General features: G+C 35.7%; 1 pseudogene; it reads right to left on the bottom strand.

Annotated features, from left to right (window-relative positions):
- Nucleotides 1–1971: 1971 nt before the first annotated feature.
- LOC149549226 (vacuolar-sorting receptor 1 pseudogene) lies at nucleotides 1972–18750 on the bottom strand (annotated as a pseudogene).
- Nucleotides 18751–20618: the final 1868 nt, after the last annotated feature.

Here is a 20618-nt window from a genome sequence, read left to right as displayed (position 1 = left end):
TCTCCTATAGTCAATCATGAGCCTTCAAGCTTCCCCAACAAAGCAAGTAAATTTTGGATATGCTCCCATGTGTTGGGTTCATCATAGGATTTGACATTTTTCCAAATAACTCATAGAAATACATGGTTTATTGGATGCTCATTTCTTTACCATCAAGAACCCAACTTCATATATTTTTTATTAGGCTTAATACCATCACATTGAACCCTTCAGTTCACTTATTATTTGATTACAATTGGCATCATGTTGCATCATTGGATGTCCAAACTGTGTTGACATTTTTTCAAATAGTTTACCTCTTCATTTTAGGGATTGTTTCTTAGATTGATCAAAACACATATTCTAACCCATGGATGATAGAATGAATGTCATAATATTCAATTGGGAATTGCGACAATTGACAACTATCCTTTCTTGAGACATTTGTGTACCATGTAGCTACTAGAGCTTACATGGTTCATTTCAAACCTCTCACTAATATGGTGGCTCTATGATTTGGACTAAGCATTTGAAATTATCTAATATGGGAAAGGTTGGTAGGAACTCAATCTTTTAGTTTCTCCATCATAAACATTTTGAGGTGTGCTTTGATAACCATGTTGAATATGACACCCACTTTTACTATGATCTTGAATCTAGGGATCACACCTAATGATGATGGAGAAGTGTCGATTGTGAGAGATTGCCAAACATCATGCCTTGTGAAAAAAAAAACTTGATAAGCCTAGAATGCTTTTTGTTGGTGTTTGAAACTATTGAGCAACAAAATGCTCAATATCACAGTGAAATTACTCACACAATCTAAGGATTAGCCAATTCCTAGTAGCAATTACATGAATAAACCACTCTGGCCCAACTTCAACAAAACCAAAAATGGTTTTCTACTCTTTAGGCTCTGCTAAACCAAAGCAGGTATACCTAGGGATGATTCTAATGCAAACTGTAGTGTGAAATTATCTTAGTTTCATTCTAATTCTCATCTTTTACCCTTAGGCACATACAGAGTTTATCAATTTTCTCTAAAAGCTTCTCAAATCTACATGCATCCCCTATAAGAAGATCTGGTTATAAATCTCCTATAGTTTACAAGTATTCCTAGAATTAGTGGCTATCTAAGACTCAGAAAACTATATACAAATGAGTGGTAACCAATATTTGTAACTTTAAACAAAATGGAATGAAATGGTTCTGATTTTTTAAAAAATGATTTGATATGTAGTAGTAGAATTCACCCTTGCTCACTTTTGACTTATGCGACTAGTGCCTTATCCATTGGGCAAAAAATTAACTATTGGCAGGAGATCTAATTCAAATATCTTGTAAATAAATTAATCCATTGTAATCACCCATTTCCATTCTTATGAAGTATCCTTTCTATAAACTCATAAACCCTATTGATTCATTGAAGCATTTCTATAATTCCTTGAATTAAAAGCAATAGTGATATCAGCATACAACCCATCTAGATTGCATTCAACCAAGTTAAACCTTATTTAAAATGACTTCAAAGTTGACAAACCCATAAAATGGAGACAAAAATTAATGACACAAATATAGTGTAAATACCCCCTTGTATTATCCTTTCAGATGACTAATACAATGACCAATAGAAATCAAAAAGCCCAGAATAGATTGCTATTTCTATCATTTCAATGTGTCATCAAAGTATAATTGGAAGAAAACTCAAAACAACTACATACTATTGGACCGCCAATCTATACTTTTCTTGAGAGAAAACAAAAATTATACAAGTTTTCAGACCATCACATTGCCTTGAAAACTCATTTATATAGACATGAGTTGCAACAAGTAAAGGGAAATTGTGTTTGACAAGTGTCCTTCCAAACAAGAAAAAAACATCATAACAAGAGACAAAAATGAGCATAACAGAATGCCAAGTGCATAAAAAATTCTTTGGGTAGGCCCGTTTCTATTACTACTGCAAATCATCAACTTTTGATTTGTCCCCTACTATTCTGGATCTTCAAAATACATGGCTACCAAACTAGCCAATGAAGGGTTATCCTGTGGTGCCTCCAAATCAATTTTTTCCTGTGGATTTTCATTGCTTTCACGTTGAACAGGAAATATTACTTTTTCACCTTCTTCTTCTATCAAATCTGGTGCTGATGTGTCAATGATCTGCACCTCACCTTTTAGTTCTTCATCATCATTTGTACCACCTTTTTCTAACTACTCATTAGAAGTAATATCTGCTATCCAGGTGTTAAACTGTACATCATCAGGCTAGCTGAATTGCATGATATCATCTTGCTTCTTTAATATATAGTTAGCCTCATTTTCAAGACCAACAAACTCTTGTCTCAAAGAATCAAAAAATAATTGGACTTTAACTAATTCCTTTGTCATGATGGCCCACCAGGCATGTCTCTTTTCATTTACAACTTTATTTATCCTTATGCAGAACAAGTCATCTAGTTCTTTACTCCATGCATCTTTATTTTTCAATTTACTTTTTCTATCCAAGGCACAAGGAAACAAATCAAATTTTTTATTCTTGTACTTGCTTAAATAAGAAACAATTTTCAGTTACAAAGCAATTCTCCTATTATCAAAATTTGACAAGTCATTAGCAACATCATACATTTTTTCAACATGGTCATGGGAAGACATTATAATTGAATAACATAAAAGGGTGATTTCTTTCTCCCTTTTTCCCCACTTATTAACAATAGGCTTGAGGATTCCATCATGGATTTTTAGTTCCTCCCATATACTTGTTACTCTTTCCAATTGATCATAGGACAAGGGCCATTCAATTTTATCTACTAGATACATTAGGGCCTTTCTAAGCTTATCCTAATATTGCATATTTAAGTCTACATGTAAGGCCCATAGCTTGCTTTTCTCTTCTTCAAAATCCTCAGCTGTGTAATATTCTATCCTTTGAGGTGTGTTTGGTATTTCTACAAGGGGGGCGGTTTTAAAAGGTTCCACTGGAGGATGGGGGTATTTTATTCTTTGCTTGGTAGACTTGGCCATTAGCTTGTCTTCAAGCTCAATTCTCATTTTTACCTCCTTATTATAGGCCTCAAGAATTGTTTCATATTTATTCTATAACTCAAACATAGCCTATTCCTCCTTCCTAGTAGTGGCCAAAAGAAATTTGGATGAATCCACATTCTAGTGTGCTACCTGCACATGTGAAGTATTAGCAACCCTTCTTACAATTATGTTTCCCATCAATCTAGACTCATCTGATTTTGATGGTGTGGCTCTAGATCCTCTTGTTAATGACCAACTAACCAATGCAGCTTGATCCTCAACAAATGCAATGCCCCTAAAATCCTTTTCATTTTGATCTTGCAAATTCAATTTATTTGAAACAGAACTAAAAACTAAGTCATCAACAATATCCCAATTTGGTAACAATAAAATGTTAGACGCCTTCACCATTTTCATCCTCTCCTTAGGGCTTATATTCTAAAATTCTTTCATCATTTCTTCTTTAGTTTGTTTCTAGATGGAAGCTTCATCCATTTCTGGATGCTCTATTTTTAAGCTTTTGCATCTCTCTTCAAAAATATACATGGTTTCCCTCCATGCAAACTACTAGAAAGCCCAATATCTCACAAAACTGTCATCAGCCAAAAATTGATGACTTGCCTGTTCTAACACAGGATCCAATTCCTTGCCTCTATAGTCTACTACTGTTAGACCCAAACTTGGGAGGGGAGGTTTTGGAGGGTTGCCCTCATCTAATTCCACTTGAGTAATAAAAATACCTCCCTATGGTCCCATCTGTTCAATCTGCTCACCAGTGAGCTATTCTTCTCCAATCCTCAAAGGGGATTGAGTGGGTGAATATTCCTCAATTTGAGGCCTCTCTTCTTTCATTACCTTATGCCTCTTGGGACTAGGTTCATCAGGTCTCTCCTCTTGGGTTGTACTAGTGGATCCCATTATTTGCTTGCCCTTATCTACAGGAGCCCTTTTATTTTGAATTATAATGTAACTAGGTTTCTTTTGTACAATTATTTGACCAGCTCCTATATTAGGGGTGAAAGCCAACCTTCTCATGACTTCTCTAGCCTTATCAAGATAAGAATCAATAAAAAATTGTTTCTTCTCATTCATAACTTCCATTATTTCAGGGAATTTATTCATGAGCTTATTTATTCTATTAGCCTTTGTATTAACATTATCTAAAGAACTATATTTCTAATCAAAACAATGAATGAAGTCTAGGACCCAGGAATAAAATCTCCATTTTTCTTTTTTATTTTCCTACTCCTACAATGAGAATTCATTCCTTATAATGTCCTCTAAATAATATGAATCATGTTTGACCTATCCCAGCTTAATTCTATGCCTCAAGGTCTCATTAAATAATCCCTCTAAATCACAAAAATAGGGATGGGAGACAACCATCATATACTAATCCAAAATTTTATGCAAAAAGAGCCAACCCCCTTTGGTAATAAAAAAATGATGGGACACTATGGAGGTAGGGAAAATTGAGCCTAGTTGCCTTTTCAATAGAAACATTTCTTCTACTCCTCCTAATTGCCACAGAACTTCAACCATTCCTACCTTGAAAGATACTTGGTAAGGCAAGACATGAGGACTCCCTTTAAAACCATAGGTTCTAAAAACCATAGAAATAGGGTAAGGAATGATATCTCCCCAATTGTGTGAAACTTTCAAGCTATGGGGTTTGTCCATACGCTAGAGGAGGTTCATTAATACCTTAGGGATCCTGGGATTGTCACTCAATATGAGGCATCTCAATTTAGAAGCAAAATACCTATCAAATCTGACAAAACTAGCATTATTTGCATCCTAGGTCATATCTACACTCCACAACTAGACTAGCAATGCTTCCCGATTCTCCTCTCTATTCATTTCCATCTCATTACCAAAATATATCACCCCCTTAAACAAGAACATATCCATTAATAGAGAATAGTGGCCAAAATTTTTCTTCACTTTGCCCTTCGCAATTCCAACTAAACCAGTATGAATTTCTTCAGCCAAAAAGGAGGCAAAATCAAAGATAACATCTACACCAAAAGAAGTAATTTGAACCATCATATACATAAGGCCAATGGGCATGAAATCTTGCTCATCTTCACCAAAAACACGACACAGGGTCCTATATATCTCTACAGCCTGGGAAGTGAAAAGACACTTCTTAAAAGGTTCTCTAGAGGTTGTAGTAATTATCGGCAAAGTTCCTATTGTACCAATGTGTGCCCTTAATGTACCTCCCCTAATTACATCCTTCTTTGCTTTGTATTCATTTTCTAATTCTGGTAAATTGATTGACACATGGTAATCTGACAATGGTTCTAGGTGAAAAACCTCTCTAATTTCTTTAGGACTAATTGAGATTAGAGGCACACCATCATTTCTTCTCACCACACTAATAGCTTGGTCATAATTCTTGGCAATGGCTTCAATAAAATCATAATCCATGAAAACACTTGGGACTACTAGCTTTCCCAAATCAAAATTCCAGACATTAGAATGCAGGGCAAACAAATTCCTCTCTAAAACCCACTTTTTAAACAAGACAAGACCATTTTGAGTAGTTGTTGCATCCCTAACCCAATTCCCCTTGTCATATAAGCCATCAGCAATTTTAAGCCTAGGGTTTAAGGAAATCATTTTTTAACGTGTGTAGGTTGAGTGGTGGATTCTGGGAGTAATTCTAACAAATCATCATGAACATTCCTATCCATATAATTAACTTGCCCAGAAAATGCTTTCTTAGGAGGCATCTTGATTGTAATGAAAGGAACTAGAATGCTACAGAGGTTGTAATATGAGTACTTACTTGATTTTCCAAACTTGCTCTTCTTTGAACCTCTTCAATTGCTCTCAAACAAATGAGGAATTGCTTCACATCTTTACCAGGCTTAACACAATACAATTAACAAGCTCTTGTGCTCAGAAAATGCAAAATCTTTGTTTGAGTGAGAGTAGAAGTGATGAAATCTCTTGTATTATACTCTATTTTTCTCACACGCGAAGCTTTCATTCATCATAAATGCACAAAATAGAGAAACAGAGTGGCACCATACTTCCTTTTAAATTTGCACCATCGATCTTCAAAAACTCCTACGATCATAGAATGAAAACTAGGCTAACTCACATTTCCTCTTAACACGCTGGCGGTCAACCCAATAAAATAAATCCATTTGTATCTTTCCTCTAATGCTAGCATTTCAAACTAGGCCCACAGATGACTAAGGACACGTTTCATCAACTCACTACCTCGCTATACATAACTTTCAAGCACCTTTCTATAGCAAGCTAGCAATAACCATTGATTTTTCTTTGATCCTATGGTAGACATTTGATACAACCCTTAAGAGAACAATGGCGGGTCCCTCACTTGCTACCTTACTATACATAACTTTTACACATCTTTCCATAGCGAGTTAGCGAGTATCGTCAATTTTTACTTGATTTGACGATTTATAATCATTTACATGTTCTATGCATGGGGAGTGGTTCCAAGATACTACTATCGCTGAGCTGGCTTAACATGCTGGCACACATATTTATTATTTAATTTATAATGACATCATTTTTCCTTGACTTTTTCATGTTTTTCATTTTCAAGCATGTCACCACCTCACTACTGGTGAAAGTCACAAACTTCTCGGTAGCGACATAGCAAGCTCTCGTGGAGTCAAAACTTCCAGCCTATAAATGCTAAGTAGGATGCCACCATGTCATTTAATCTGCACAACTCATTTATGATGAATAAATTATTCAGGGCCCATCTCTTTTAAAATTTCCATTACATCACAACCTTCTGACTAGTCACTACCTTGCTACTGGTGAAAACACTAACTTCCCGGCTAGCAAGATAGCAACTTTCGATAGAGTCAAAACTCTGGTGATGGAGAATAAAAACACATTGATTGAAAATTTTTCAGTTAATACTGGTGTCAGAGAAGGTGGTCACATATATTTATGAACTTTCATGGAAATTTTCATGATCACATTAGTTTTTGAAAAAAGGTTGCCACTTCCTTTAAAATCTGGGCACTCACTATGCCACTACTGGCATGTCACATAGATTTTTTGATAGTGACTTAGTGAGTCATCGGAGAAACTTCAATTTTGGTGACACCATTTGTGAATTCCTCCTTGTGCATCCTTTCTAACACTAACAATCCTAGGAGATAGCACGTGACCATAATGCCTTCATATTAATACAGTTTTTTCAGCGTCGGACTTCACTTTCAGCACCAGGACATAGTTCTCTGATGGTCACTACATCGCTATAGGAAACAACCTTGCAAATTTTTATAGAAAGTATGTGAAATCCATTGATTCTAACAAGATCCAACAATGGGATAAGATTCTTCAAAAGGAATCAAAAATGACCTCGACATAGGTGAGAAAGAATATTCAGTTGCTGTTAAAACTTTCATGGCAAAATAAGATTTAAAAGGAAAGACCTAGGATTTTACACAAATTTTAAAAGATATAAAAAATATGAGACCAAAACCTAAAACCCCAGGACCTAACAAAAGAACTCACATCTAATTTTTTCACTATGATTCTAAGAAAAATTAATATGTAAAAAATTAGACCAACACTCTTCATCAAACTCATTCAAAATCCACCCTTTGTGTTGCATGACTCAAACCATTATTTTAGTTGGTAGGATATCCTTCTTATTAAAATGAGATAGGGATGATATTTTGTTGAACTTCTTTATGATTGTACCCAAGCCTAGCTAATTAGATTGAGACCATCAACGTCTTTTTGATAGATGCCATGGTTTCATTTATGTTCTTATTGCAAGATTTGACACTTGAAATATCCCCATTTTCTATCTCTCAGGGCATGAAATTATTGGCAATATGGGTAGATAGATATTTTGAGAGTTTTCATTTATGGAAACTTATATTCAACATTTCATTTATGAATTTAGAGATAGAATTTTTTTTGTATTAGATAGTTTGTAACAGCATAGAGAACATATATGATGTGTACAAATGACTCATTGAGAGTTAGATTATACACAATTGAGGAAAGTTCTATGATAGTGTCATGATGATGTATACTAGTACACAGGTGTGTATGGATCGTACAACATGGGATATGATTGAAACACCAATACATGTATTAAATAGTCTAGAACAAAATATAGAAGAGAATTAGGTTGTACAACTTTAGGAATTATTTTGGTGACAAAATAATTACCAAGTCATGATGAGCCAACTATGTGGATATTGTTCCATAAGTTATTTTATATTATGCCAAGCGTGTGAAAACAAGTAGGTTAACAAAGTAGTGAATAATGAATGTGCAACATATGTATGATCTATGTAATATTTATGATTGATGTGAAGTCAATGAGATGATATGCGAACTACATTTGATGTATGATTAGAGCAAGTTCACAATACAAAAGACAAAAAGTATTGTATGTATATCTATTCTTGTGAAGAACTGAATTTCATAATTGCATGTTATGGCAGTGGGCTCTTCTTGCATACTTTGTATTTGATCTGCCAACTCCTAATAGGGTTGAAGAAACTCCTAACATGGTTAAGGCTTCTAACAAGGTCTAGTCCTCTAACAAGGACTCAAGACACTATATGTATTTCAAAGAATGCTAATAGGGTCAATATCCTTAATAGGATCCTTTTGTTTAGTGAATCATCTTGTGGTTATCATCCCCACTGGGATTTTCCCCTAGCAAGGGTTTCCCTAGTTAATAAATAATGGTTCTATTGTTGGAAATGATTGAAATAAGGGAGATTGTTGGAAATAATTGAAATGATCACAAGAACAATTATTGGAATAATATATGGAACTGGTAAAGAATGCCCTCAATAATTGTTTTGTCATTGATGTCAAACTTGCTGCTTGCAGGGATGACAATTGCTTTAGTGATCCAAATACTATCAATTAGTTGATTGTTAAGGTGGAGGCAATCAATAAGATGTAACTAGAACACCTAGAGAAAGGTTGAAGTTATGATGTTGTAATGAAGTACAAGGATCAGTTAAGCCATTGATGAAACAGTGTATTGGATGACATACTAAAAGATACGAAGAATAAGCACATTGCAACATATCAAAGATCTAAGGTTTTTGTAAAGCTCAAACTAAGTTTATTAGAGAGAAGGTGCCGAGAAAGTTCAAGTGCCGAGCAAGTTCAAGTGCCGAGCAAGCTAGTAAAAGTCAAGAAAATTCCTAGTCAAGTGCCGAGCAGGTAGAGGTGCCGAGCAACACAGAGGTACTGAGCACCAGTAACTCAATGATGCCGAGCAACACAGAGGTGCCAAGTACCAATAACTCAATGATGCCAAGTAACATAGAGGTGCCGAGCACTAGTAACTCAATAATGCCGAGTTGCTACATTATTTAAGAAATCAAAGATTCACCAGATCTAAGCCGAAAAAGTTGTTATCTAGAAATTTGTGAATTAAAAGGAGGATATAAATGATGAGTTGGTGGCATAGAACACCATGTAGAATGTTTTTAAGGTACAGTTGGCAAAGAAAACAAGATATGGGGTAGATACATTGTATCCTACCTAATCCATTTTTGAAACCCTAAAATTAGAGAGGGAGAATTGAGCGGCAAAGCAAAATTAGACTTCTATATAAGAAGACATAAGTTAATAGAAAATAGAGTGGAAGAGAGTGAAAAAGAAGGGATAGTGAGAGGGAGAGCCCTGGTCAAGCATTAAAGCATGAAATGCTGAGGAACTCTATTTGGATAGACGACCATAAGGATGATTGCATTGGCAGAATGAATAGGAAAACTCAAGGAGACGAAGCTTGAGAGAGAGACAAGCAAGTCAGAACTAAAGTGATTGAAGCCAAGCATAAGGATTGAACTGAAAGAGTGATCTAAAATCTGCAAAGTATGTTGTAAGTTATGTCAGATCAAAAGACCATTATCGTTACTTTCTAGTAATTGTAATAGTAAGATAAATCCTATGGACTTAGGTTGGTTTAACAGCCATTAGATAAATCCTTTAACAGGGTGACATTCCAAGTGGATGTTCTAAAGACCTTTAATCAGACCCATTCCTAACAGTTTGGTGAAATCCTCTAACAAGGTCATATTTAACAGTGTGTTGTAAGCTTTTAACAGGGCATCACTTCAGAAGAGTGAGAATCAAGTAGCATGTTACTGGTGGTTTTTCCCAAATTGGGTTTCCACATAAATCATTGTGTTATGTGTTGATCTTGAATATTTTATCTTTGCATGTTGATTTATAGTAATTTGCTTATATGACTGTTTTAAGTTTGAATAGATGAAAAGGGTATTGATTCATTAAAAGTATTAAAAAGGCATTATTAGAGCATTTGGACCTTGAATAACTAATTCACCCCCCCTCTCAGTTATTCTAAAGAATTCTAACAATAGGTATCAGAGCCTGACTGCTGATTCAGTTTAAAGGGACTACTAGCAGAAAAGATCAAAATGCCAAAGAGAGAAGTTCCCAAGCTCAACAAAGACAACTTTGTTGCATGGAAAAGTTTGATGAAGCTACATCTTGGATCCATAGGAGATTATGCCCAAAATTCAATTGTCATTGAACATGTAGATCCAACAGGTGCTCCTACTGCCGAAGACATGAAAAATAAACAAGAACACAACTAGACAATGTTGGAGATTGCCTCTACACTCAGCTATGCTGAATTTGATGATATTAAAGGATGTGACACTGCATTCAAAATGTAGAAAGCCCTATCAGACATCTATGGAGGAGATCAAAATGTACAAAGAGCAAAAAGAGAAAGTCTCAGAGGAAAATTTGATGACATGAAAATGGAAGAAAATGAGAATGCTGCTCAGTATGGTGCAAGAATAAAGGAAGTGGTAAGTGCAATAAGATGCTTGAATGGTCAACTGGATGAAGATACTGTTAATAGTAAGTTCTTAAGAACCTTACTCCCTATCTATGCTATTAGAGTATCAGCAATACAGGAGCTAAGATGTATACCAGGAAATAATCTAAGCTTTGAAGGTATAATAGGTAGACTTACTGCATTTGAGTTATCTAACTTTGACAACTACAAACCTGAAAATGTTGAATCTGCTTTAAGGCCAAGTTATCACTAAAAGATGCCGAACAGGTGAAATCAAGGAAAGGAAGAAAAATGAAGTATGTATCTAGTGATAGTAGCACTGATGAGGAAGATGTGGAATAATTGGAAGCATTGCTCGCTAGAAGATTTCATAGGGGCAAAGGAAAATTCAAAGGTAAGATGCCTATCATTTGTTTCAATTGCAATGAAGTAGGTCATATTGCTGCAAGATGTCCACAGAAAAAGGATTCCAAGGAAGGCAACAAATACAAGAACAGAAGAGATGATGACAAGAGAGATTACAAAGAAAAAGGTAAGAAGTGTTATATTGTTGAAGAAAACTCTGATGATAATGATGATGAAGTAGTTTATGTAGCCATGAAGGACCAATCTGATGAAGAAGAAGCCACAACACTGGTGACATGTATAAACAAGAATGACGGATGGATCATAGATAGTTGATGCTCACATTACATGATAGGAGACAAAAGTAAGTTTGTTAACTTTACTCAGTATGATGGAAATAGTGTTAGATTTGGTAATGATGCTCCATGTCAAATCAGAGGAAAAGGTTCCATTAAGCTCACAGACCAAATTTCATGTGACAATGCATACTATGTTGAAGGATTAAACTACAATTTACTGAGTGTCTCACAATTAGGCAATATAGGTTGCAAAGTGGAATTTGAAAACAAAACTACAAAAATCTATGACAATGATGGTAAACTAATAGGAAAAGGAGATCAAACAAAGAGTAATTTGTTTTACCTTGATATGGATGATGCTTCTTGTCTATTTGCAAAATTTGATGATGAATGGTTATGGCATAGAAGATTATGTCATGTCAACTTTGACAATCTAGTCAAAATCAGTAAAATGAAGAAAGTCAGAGGGCTACCAAAGTTGAAGAAGCCTGACAATGTCATGTGTAAACAATGTCAGCTAGGAAAGATGACAAAATCAAGTTTCAAAAGCAAAAACTATACATCTAAAGAGATACTTGAGTTAGTTCACACTGACTTATGTGGTCCAATGGAAATACAAAGATATAGAGGAGATAAATACATAATGTTATTTGTTGATGACTATTCCAGGATGATGACTGTTATGTTCTTAAAACAAAAATCTGATGCTTTTCAAATGTTTAAGTGGTATGTGGCCAGAGTTGAAAAGGTAACTAGAAAAAACTTGAAATGTCTAAGATCAGATAGAGGTGGTGAATTTACATCAAATGAATTCGAGATATTCTGTAATGACAAAGGAATCAAAAGACAAACATTAGCTCCTAGAACTCCCCCACAAAATGGAATTGCTAAAAGAAGAAATAGATCTGTAATTGGCTGTGCCAGAACATTAATGATGGAAAAGAATGTTGCTCTAAAATACTGGAGAGAACCTGTAAGTGTAGCGGTTCATACATTGAACCGAGTACAAGTCAAGAAAGGTACAAATACAACACCTTTTGAATTATGGTATGGTTACTCACCAAATGTAAAACATTTCAAAATATTTGGTTGCAAATGTTTTATCCTTAAAGATGTTAGAAATGGAAAATTTGATGCAAAAAGTGATGAAGGTATATTTCTTGGTTACTCCACAAGAAGTAAGGCATATAAGTGTTTGAATGTTAACACTAACAAAATTGTGGAAAGTGCAAATGTAAATTTTGATGAGCACATAGAAGTCCAAGCTAAAGAACCAAAGAAAATGGAAGAATACAGAACCTTTGTATATTCTTATGAAGGAATAACTGCTGATGAGGATGATGTCAATCAAATTGAAAGTAAACAACAAGTGTCAGTTTCAGATGATTCACAACCAGTGAATGCCAAGCTGCATTCAGAAGCCAAGTTACAGAATGAAAAAAATACACAATCCAATTTAGAAGACAACATACATGATGAAGAACAACCTGATAATGAAGAGCATAGTGATCCTGAATCTGAAAGATCAAACAGGGAAACAAGGAAAGAGCCAAGATTATCCAAATATGTAAAAAGACATCACCCTACTGAACAAATAATTGGTGACAAAGATGCAAGACCAATGACAAGGAACAGACTAAGATATGAATCATGTCTGATCAGAAAATCTAAACCCAAGACAGTATACGGTGCATTACAAGATGGCGACTGGTATAAAGCTATGGAAGAAGAAATTGATCAAATAAGAAAAAATAAAACCTGGAGTTTGGTTCCTAGACCAACTGACAAGAATGTGATTGTCACCAAATGGGTATTCAGAAACAAACTAGATGAGAATGGTGAGATTACCATAAATAAAGCCAGATTAGTATGCAAGGGTTATGCTCAAGAAGAAGGAATAGATTATGGAGAAACATTCGCTCCTGTTGCTAGAATGGAAGGAGTAAGAACTTTACTTGCATATGCTGCCTACAAAGATTTCAAAGTCTATTAGATGGATGTAAAATCCACCTTCCTAAATGGTATACTAGAAGAAGAAGTCTACATTGAACAACTAGAAGGATTTGTTGATGAAAACAGTAGGGATATGGTGTATAAGTTACATAAAGCACTCTATGGTTTGAAACAAGAACCTAGAGCATGGTATGAGAGACTTCACAAGTATCTAGTGCAAATTGGATTTGAAAGAACTGATGATAATAGCAACATGTACATCAAAGAAGAAGAAGGTAAAGACATTATTGTATCTAAAATTTTTGTGGATGACATAGTATTTGGTGGTAAGGAAGTACTTTGCAAAGACTTTGCTGACAAAATGAAACATGAATTTGAAATGTCTATGTTTGGAGAAATCAAATTTTTTTTTGGATTGCAAGTTCATCAACTCAAACATGGAATATTTATTACATAATCAAAATACATCAAATAAATTCTTAAAACATTTGGATTGGAGGAATCCAAACCAGTCAGCACACCAATGGCCACAGGAAACAAGCTATCCAAAAATGATGAGTCAGCTAAAGTCAATCAAACAATGTACAGATCCATGATTGGAAAATTACAATATGTTGTACATAGTAGACCAGACATAGCATTAAAAGTTGGAATAGTGGCTAGATTCTCTACTAATCCTAAAAAAAATCATCTCATAGCGGTAAAGAGAATAATGAGATATCTCAAAGGGACTGATGATTTTGGTCTATACTACAAAAAGAATGGAAAGTTTGAACTCAATGCATATACAGATGTAGACTAGGGAGGAAACATTGATGACAGAAAAAGCACAAGTGGAGGTGCATTATTTTTAGGAAAAAGGCTGGTTACTTGGACTAGCAAGAAGCAAACATGTATATCCCAATCCACTACAGAATCAGAATATGTGGCAACTGTAGTCAATTGTACAAAAATTGTATGGCTCACACATCTATTGAATGGAATGAAAGAAGAAGTAACAAAATCGGTGATATTGTATTGTGATAATACAAGTGCTATAAACATATCCAAAAATCTAGTGATGCATGCAAAAACCAAGCATATTGCAATCAAGTATCATTATGTTAGAGGATTGGTAGAAGACAAACAAGTGAAGTTGGAATACATTCACACGAAGGAACAAACTACAAATATCTTCACCAAACCATTGCCCAAGGATGCCTATGAATAGCTTAGAGGCAATCTAGGGGTTATACCCCTAAGTCAAGTAGTTTAAGGCAACAAGGAAGCTGCCTTGCATCAACAGGAATAAATCATTGAAATATCAACAGGTTGATGCAAAGGATGACAGCAAGAACAGAAACACCAAATCAGTCACAAGCATGGTGACAGAGGGAGAAAGACAACAAGAAGCCAAAGCTTATATTTTGTATGATAAAGATGCTACATCTTTGGCATTTATGTCAAAGAGGGAGAAATATGCAGGAAACTGATCAATGCAAAGAAAGAGGGAGATATAATATGAAAGAGGGAGATATATGTGATCAGTAGTGAAAATGTAGCAAATCAATACAATCTTGGTGGTAACTGAATTGATTATTTGATCAGTTTGGTTTGCCATCAATTCCAAAGAGGGAGATTGTTGGAAATAATTGAAATGATCATAAGAACAATTATTGGAATAATATATGGAACCGGTAAAGAATGTCCTCAATCATTGTTTTGTCATTGATGTCAAACTTGCTTCTTGTAGGGATGACAATTGCTTTAGTGATCCAAATACTATCAATTAGTTGATTGTCAAGGTGGAGGCAATCAATAAGATGTAACTAGAACACCTAGAGAAAGGTTGAAGTTATGATGTTGTAATGAAGTACAAGGATCAGTTAAGCCATTGATGAAATAGTGTATTGGATGACATACTAAAAGATATGAAGAATAAGCACATTGAAACATGTCAAAGATCTAAGGTTTTTGTAAAGCTCAAACTAAGTTTATTAGAGAGAAGGTGTCGAGCAAGTTCAAGTGCCGAGAAAGCTAGTAAAAGCTGAGCAAATTCCTAGTCAAGTACCGAGCAAGTTCAAGTGCCGAGCAAGTTCAAGTGTCGAGCAGGTAGAGGTGCCAAGAAACACAGAGGTGCCGAGCACCAGTAACTCAATGATGTCGAGCAACACAGAGGTGCCAAGCACCAGTAACTCAATGATGCCGAGTAACACAAAGGTGCCGAGCACCAGTAACTCAATAATGTCGAGTTGCTAGTACATTATTTAGGAAATCAAAGATTCACCAGATCTAATCTGACAAATTTGTTATCTAGAAATCTGTGAATTAAAAGGAAGATAAGAATGATGAGTTGGTGGCACAGAACACCATGTAGAACATTTTTAAGGTACTGTTGGAATTTGAAAACGCTACCCATTTCCAATTACCCTGATGAGAACAAGATGCATCTAGGGGCAGCTAACTCCCATTATCAACACATCCATTCAGACACCAGGCCAACTATAAGGCATGACCCTTCTTCTTCTTTAGGCTCTGCAAAACCTAGGCGGGTAGACCTATAGATTTTTTATATGGTACCAGCTGTCAAAGCATACACTGAATCTATTATGAAGCAGATAAAAAACCCCTAAATCTTCTACACTCAACCAGGAATCACAAACATGAAATAGCTAAGAACATAACTCGTGAAACTGGCAAGCTAAGTGCGGGTTAACATTGAATAGCTTTCAACATAAAAGGGAAAAATGATTTAATATGTTGATATCAGCAAGACCCAAGTATGAACAACAGAACTTAATGATCCTATCTCCGATCAGTGCCTTATCTATTGGGCAATTAAATGGATCATAACCATACATCTCCTGGAAACCTCAAACGTATCTCTACATTAAGATCCCTGATCTATCTTTCACCTTGTGAATAAACATCTGCTACAGAATGAATCTCATACTCAGAAAATCCTATCATGAAATCTGCAAACCCTGTGACAAATATCAAGCAATTACATGGTTCTTTGTTCCATAAGCAAGACATTTTAACCACATACATTTCAAAATGTAATGCAACCTAATTCATGCTCTTTGATCACAAATTAGAAGAAATAACAGAGCCATAATCAGGAGACAAGATTCAAACTGAACTTCAAACTTTTGCTGCACTTTATTTGTTTTCCTTGAAATCAAATACATGAAATGTACAGAAAATAACTCATAGATCACCCAACAGAAAAGAAAATATCTGCAAAACTTAAAATGCTATTCAATACAAGAAGAAAAGCTGAAGAATGGTTTCTCAGTGCCCAAACTGGAACCCTCACAAAGTATCAGAGAAAGAAAGATATAGACAAGAAAGAAATCCCGGATCTGATCTTTACTTGACAAGTGTCCACTTGAAAATCAATCTTCTAGCAACTCTAAACTTCTTCCTTGCTTCTCCCATCTTGATCTGATTTTGTTTCATCATTTTTTGCAACTGATTTGCAAATGTCTGTTTCTGAATGATGAAATTTGCTGAGTCACCAAAATATCTGATTTACCCACTGAAATGCTGGTGAAATTTTGTTTTTTACTGAATGAATTCGCTCAAATTCCAACCCAAACTACATTTCAACTATCTTTTTACTGATATTCAGGTCATTACCTTGACAAAAAATCAAACTGAACTTCTTGGTCTGAATATAGTCGCAATTCAAGTACCTGATAGAAAACCTCATGTAGCTCAAACTGACTGATACCTGTGCAAAAACTAACTCCAGAATCGGAAAATTCATCTTCTCACGATTCTGGCGATATATGATAAGGCATATTTTGGTTACCGGAAGCGCCTGAAACTGCCATTTGAAAAGTAGTCCTCTGGTAGAGACATCAGGTCTGCATATCTTTGAATTTAAAATCCAAAAAATTTATAATAATCTAATGTCTTAACATTAGAATTAAAAGCCTGCTTGATTTTAAAAACTAACATCAATTTTCAACAAAAATAATAATAAAATATTATTATTTTTAACTCTGCACATTTTCCTGACCCTTTGAATCTGTGGTCAACCTTGGTTTGACCGATGCCACATGTCACTTGCTTATTGGTCTGCCTGATTTGCCCCATCCACCATGTGTCGTCTTCTCGCTAACTCGCTATGTTAATTCTCACGCATCTTTTGCTTGGCGAGTTAGCGACAACCCTCCGATTTGGACACGTGTCGTCATCTCCTTGCATCCAAGTTTTGGGCACCAACTCATCATTATTGCATGCTCGTTCAAAATATCTCCATTTGCGCACCAACTAGCAGTCCACGGCTGGCCCCTCCCCTCGAGCTCGTGCCTTCAAAAGGCTCCTGCCTCAATTCACATCTTATTACGTGTGTTTGGGTATTTAAATACATAAAACATACCCACGTTTTATCAATGTGGGATAATTGTTTTTATTGCTCATCGCCTTTTGTTTGACTGTGGTTGGAAACGACTAGCTGTTCTTTTAAAATTTATTGGAACCTACAGCTCCTTTGTCAAGTTTTCCTCTGTATTGTATGTCATTAATAATAAGAGCGGGTAATATTGTGACATCACCACGAGATCCATGTCCAACCTGTTTATCTTGCTCCACTTTCAAAATAGAGTTTTCAGTATCGGCAATGGGATCCCCCATGCACTTTTCTACCTTCTTCCTGTCCAGACCAAGAGATTCGATGACACTATCTGCACATTCTTTGTTATATTTTTTGTCCTTCATTGGACACATGATGCGGAAATCAGTAACGTAATCCCACCAAACCCATGGTCTGCTATCCTCTTTAGCAACAGTAAAAACACACAATTGTCTCAAATTTTCAGTCACCACATCTTTCCCATCATACTCCCGATTGAAGTCTTGTTCTGGATCAGGTGAACAGGATCTTCCGTTATTAATGCATTGAGCTTTGCATTGCTTGCTCACTACAAAGGCTTGAGGGCAGTACCACGTGATATAGTGAGGAGTAAATTGTGTGTACCCATTTTTCTTAAGAATTTGAGCAGCTCCTTTGAAATTCTTTAAAAAATCCATCTGCATATCACACTTCAATCCACATTCATCATTGCTATTTGTCCACAACTCATACTCCACACGTTCATCTGTGTGTGGAACAGACTCTCTCCAGTCCAAATTAATATTGACCATATTCCTCTTACTAATAGCATCTTTCAGTTTGTCACCTAAATTCTTCTCAATGAGTGCAGAGGGAATAGTGATATTCTGTTCATAAGCTGAACCACCTTCACCAGGCAAATCCATAGTTATCAAAGATTCATCCTTGTCATCAGCCACAAGGACAGCCGCTGCCCCAGCATTCTGAGCATTCCAGACTTTCAAAGAAAAATAGCAATTTTACCATGCTGCAAATTTTTAGCCCATGACGAATCTCCAGTCAAAAGATTTTAATTGTCGAACATCCATACTTTAAAAATCCTGCAAGCAAACAATGTTAAAAAACATAAACTGGGCTCGGATTCGGCATCATAAACTAGGTTATTGATCACTTGGGCTTCTAAAAACTGGGATATAGGTTCTTTGCCATGAGGAGAATGGAATTCTATAGTTTGGGCTCTTGACGAATCACAGCGCACATTTGGCGAATTTCCGAAAATAGGCACTTGGAAATTTTGACTAAGAAATGTGTCAAAAAGTAATTTTTTGGCAAATGTGCGGACATATGAAACTATGCAAATGGATTTATCATGACTTGGGAACTGGCATACTTGAAGGATTTTTAGGAGACAACACAATGATATAATCCATTTAGGCTCACCAATCACGGGATGAGAGTTATAACGTGCCGAACAAGGATGTGAATCAATCTGGATGCCTTAGCCGTAACCAAACAATGCACACTGGGTTTTTGATCATGTTAGCAAACTGATCAAATGGATTCGACATGATCTCAAAATTTGAACATATGAAGTATCTGACCCCTAGAACATAGTGCAAAAAGAATTTCCTCATTTGGATCAACTGGGTCAAAGATATCATTGGTCGAACAGGGCTTCCCAGAACTGTGAACAACTACACAAATGTACAAAACAGTAACCGACCAACTTTGAGGGGTTCAAAACCTAGTCAAACGAATTTGAAAAGACTTGAAAGCTGAAACATAGGTTCTTTGTTATGGAAACTAAACACTCCCAAATTGGCGGGTCATGACACATTCCTGGGTAAAAGATATTCAAATGCAAATTGGGCCTCTGGTCGCTATTTGACACTTGGGCAGAATTGCAAATTTTGACACTAGCTTAAAATGGCACTTCACAGAATGATTCGGGATGACAAAATAACATCGTGGAACACATGCATATGTCAAATGAAAGGTGTTAAGCCACTCAAACACCATCTAGGCCTCAAAGTGACAACCAACTACATATGCATAATAGGCACTTTAGGGCATGATTTTTCAAAATTCACAATACATGACTCAAAATTTGACCATGCAAATTTTAGTCCCAACAGGTACAGTTGGCGAAGAAAACAAGATATGGGGTAGATACATTGTATCCTACCTAATCCATTTTTAAAATCCTAAAATGAGAGAGGGAGAATTGAGCGGCAAAGGAAAATCAGACTTGTATATAAGAAGACATAAGTTAATAGAAAACAGAGTGGAAGAGAGTGAAAAAGAAGGAATAGTGAGAGAGAGCCTTGGTCAAGCATTAAAGCATGAAATGCTGAGGAACTCTGTTTGGATAGATGACCACAAGGATGATTGCATTGGAAGAATGAATAGGAAAGCTTAAGGAGACGAAGCTTGAGAGAGAGACAAGCAAGTCAGAACTAAAGTGATTGAAGCCAAGCATAAGGATTGAACTGAAAGAGTGATTTGAAATCTACAAAGTATGTTGTAAGTTATGTCAGATCAAAAGACCATTATTGTTACTTTCTAGCAATTGTAACAGTAAGATAAATCCTATGGACTTAGGTTGGTTTAAAAGCCATTAGATAAATCCTTTAACAGGGTGACATTCCAAGTGGATGTTCTAAAGACCTTTAATCAGGCCCATTCCTAACAGTTTGGTGAAATCCTCTAACAAGGTCACATTTAACAGTGTGTTGTAAGCCTTTAACAGGGCAGACTTTTAACAGGGCATCACTTCAGAAGAGTGAGAATCAAGTAGCATGTTACTGGTGGTTTTTCCCAAATTGGGTTTCCATGTAAATCATTGTGTTATGTGTTGATCTTGAATGTTTTATCTTTGCAT

This window comes from Cupressus sempervirens, chromosome 7 (assembly GCF_028749045.1).
Source record: "Cupressus sempervirens isolate cs-2001-9-10 chromosome 7, ASM2874904v1, whole genome shotgun sequence".
NCBI classification, from domain to species: domain Eukaryota; kingdom Viridiplantae; phylum Streptophyta; class Pinopsida; order Cupressales; family Cupressaceae; genus Cupressus; species Cupressus sempervirens.
The sequence above is the reverse complement of the archived record's forward strand: the minus strand, read 5'-3'. Positions and strand labels throughout refer to the sequence as shown.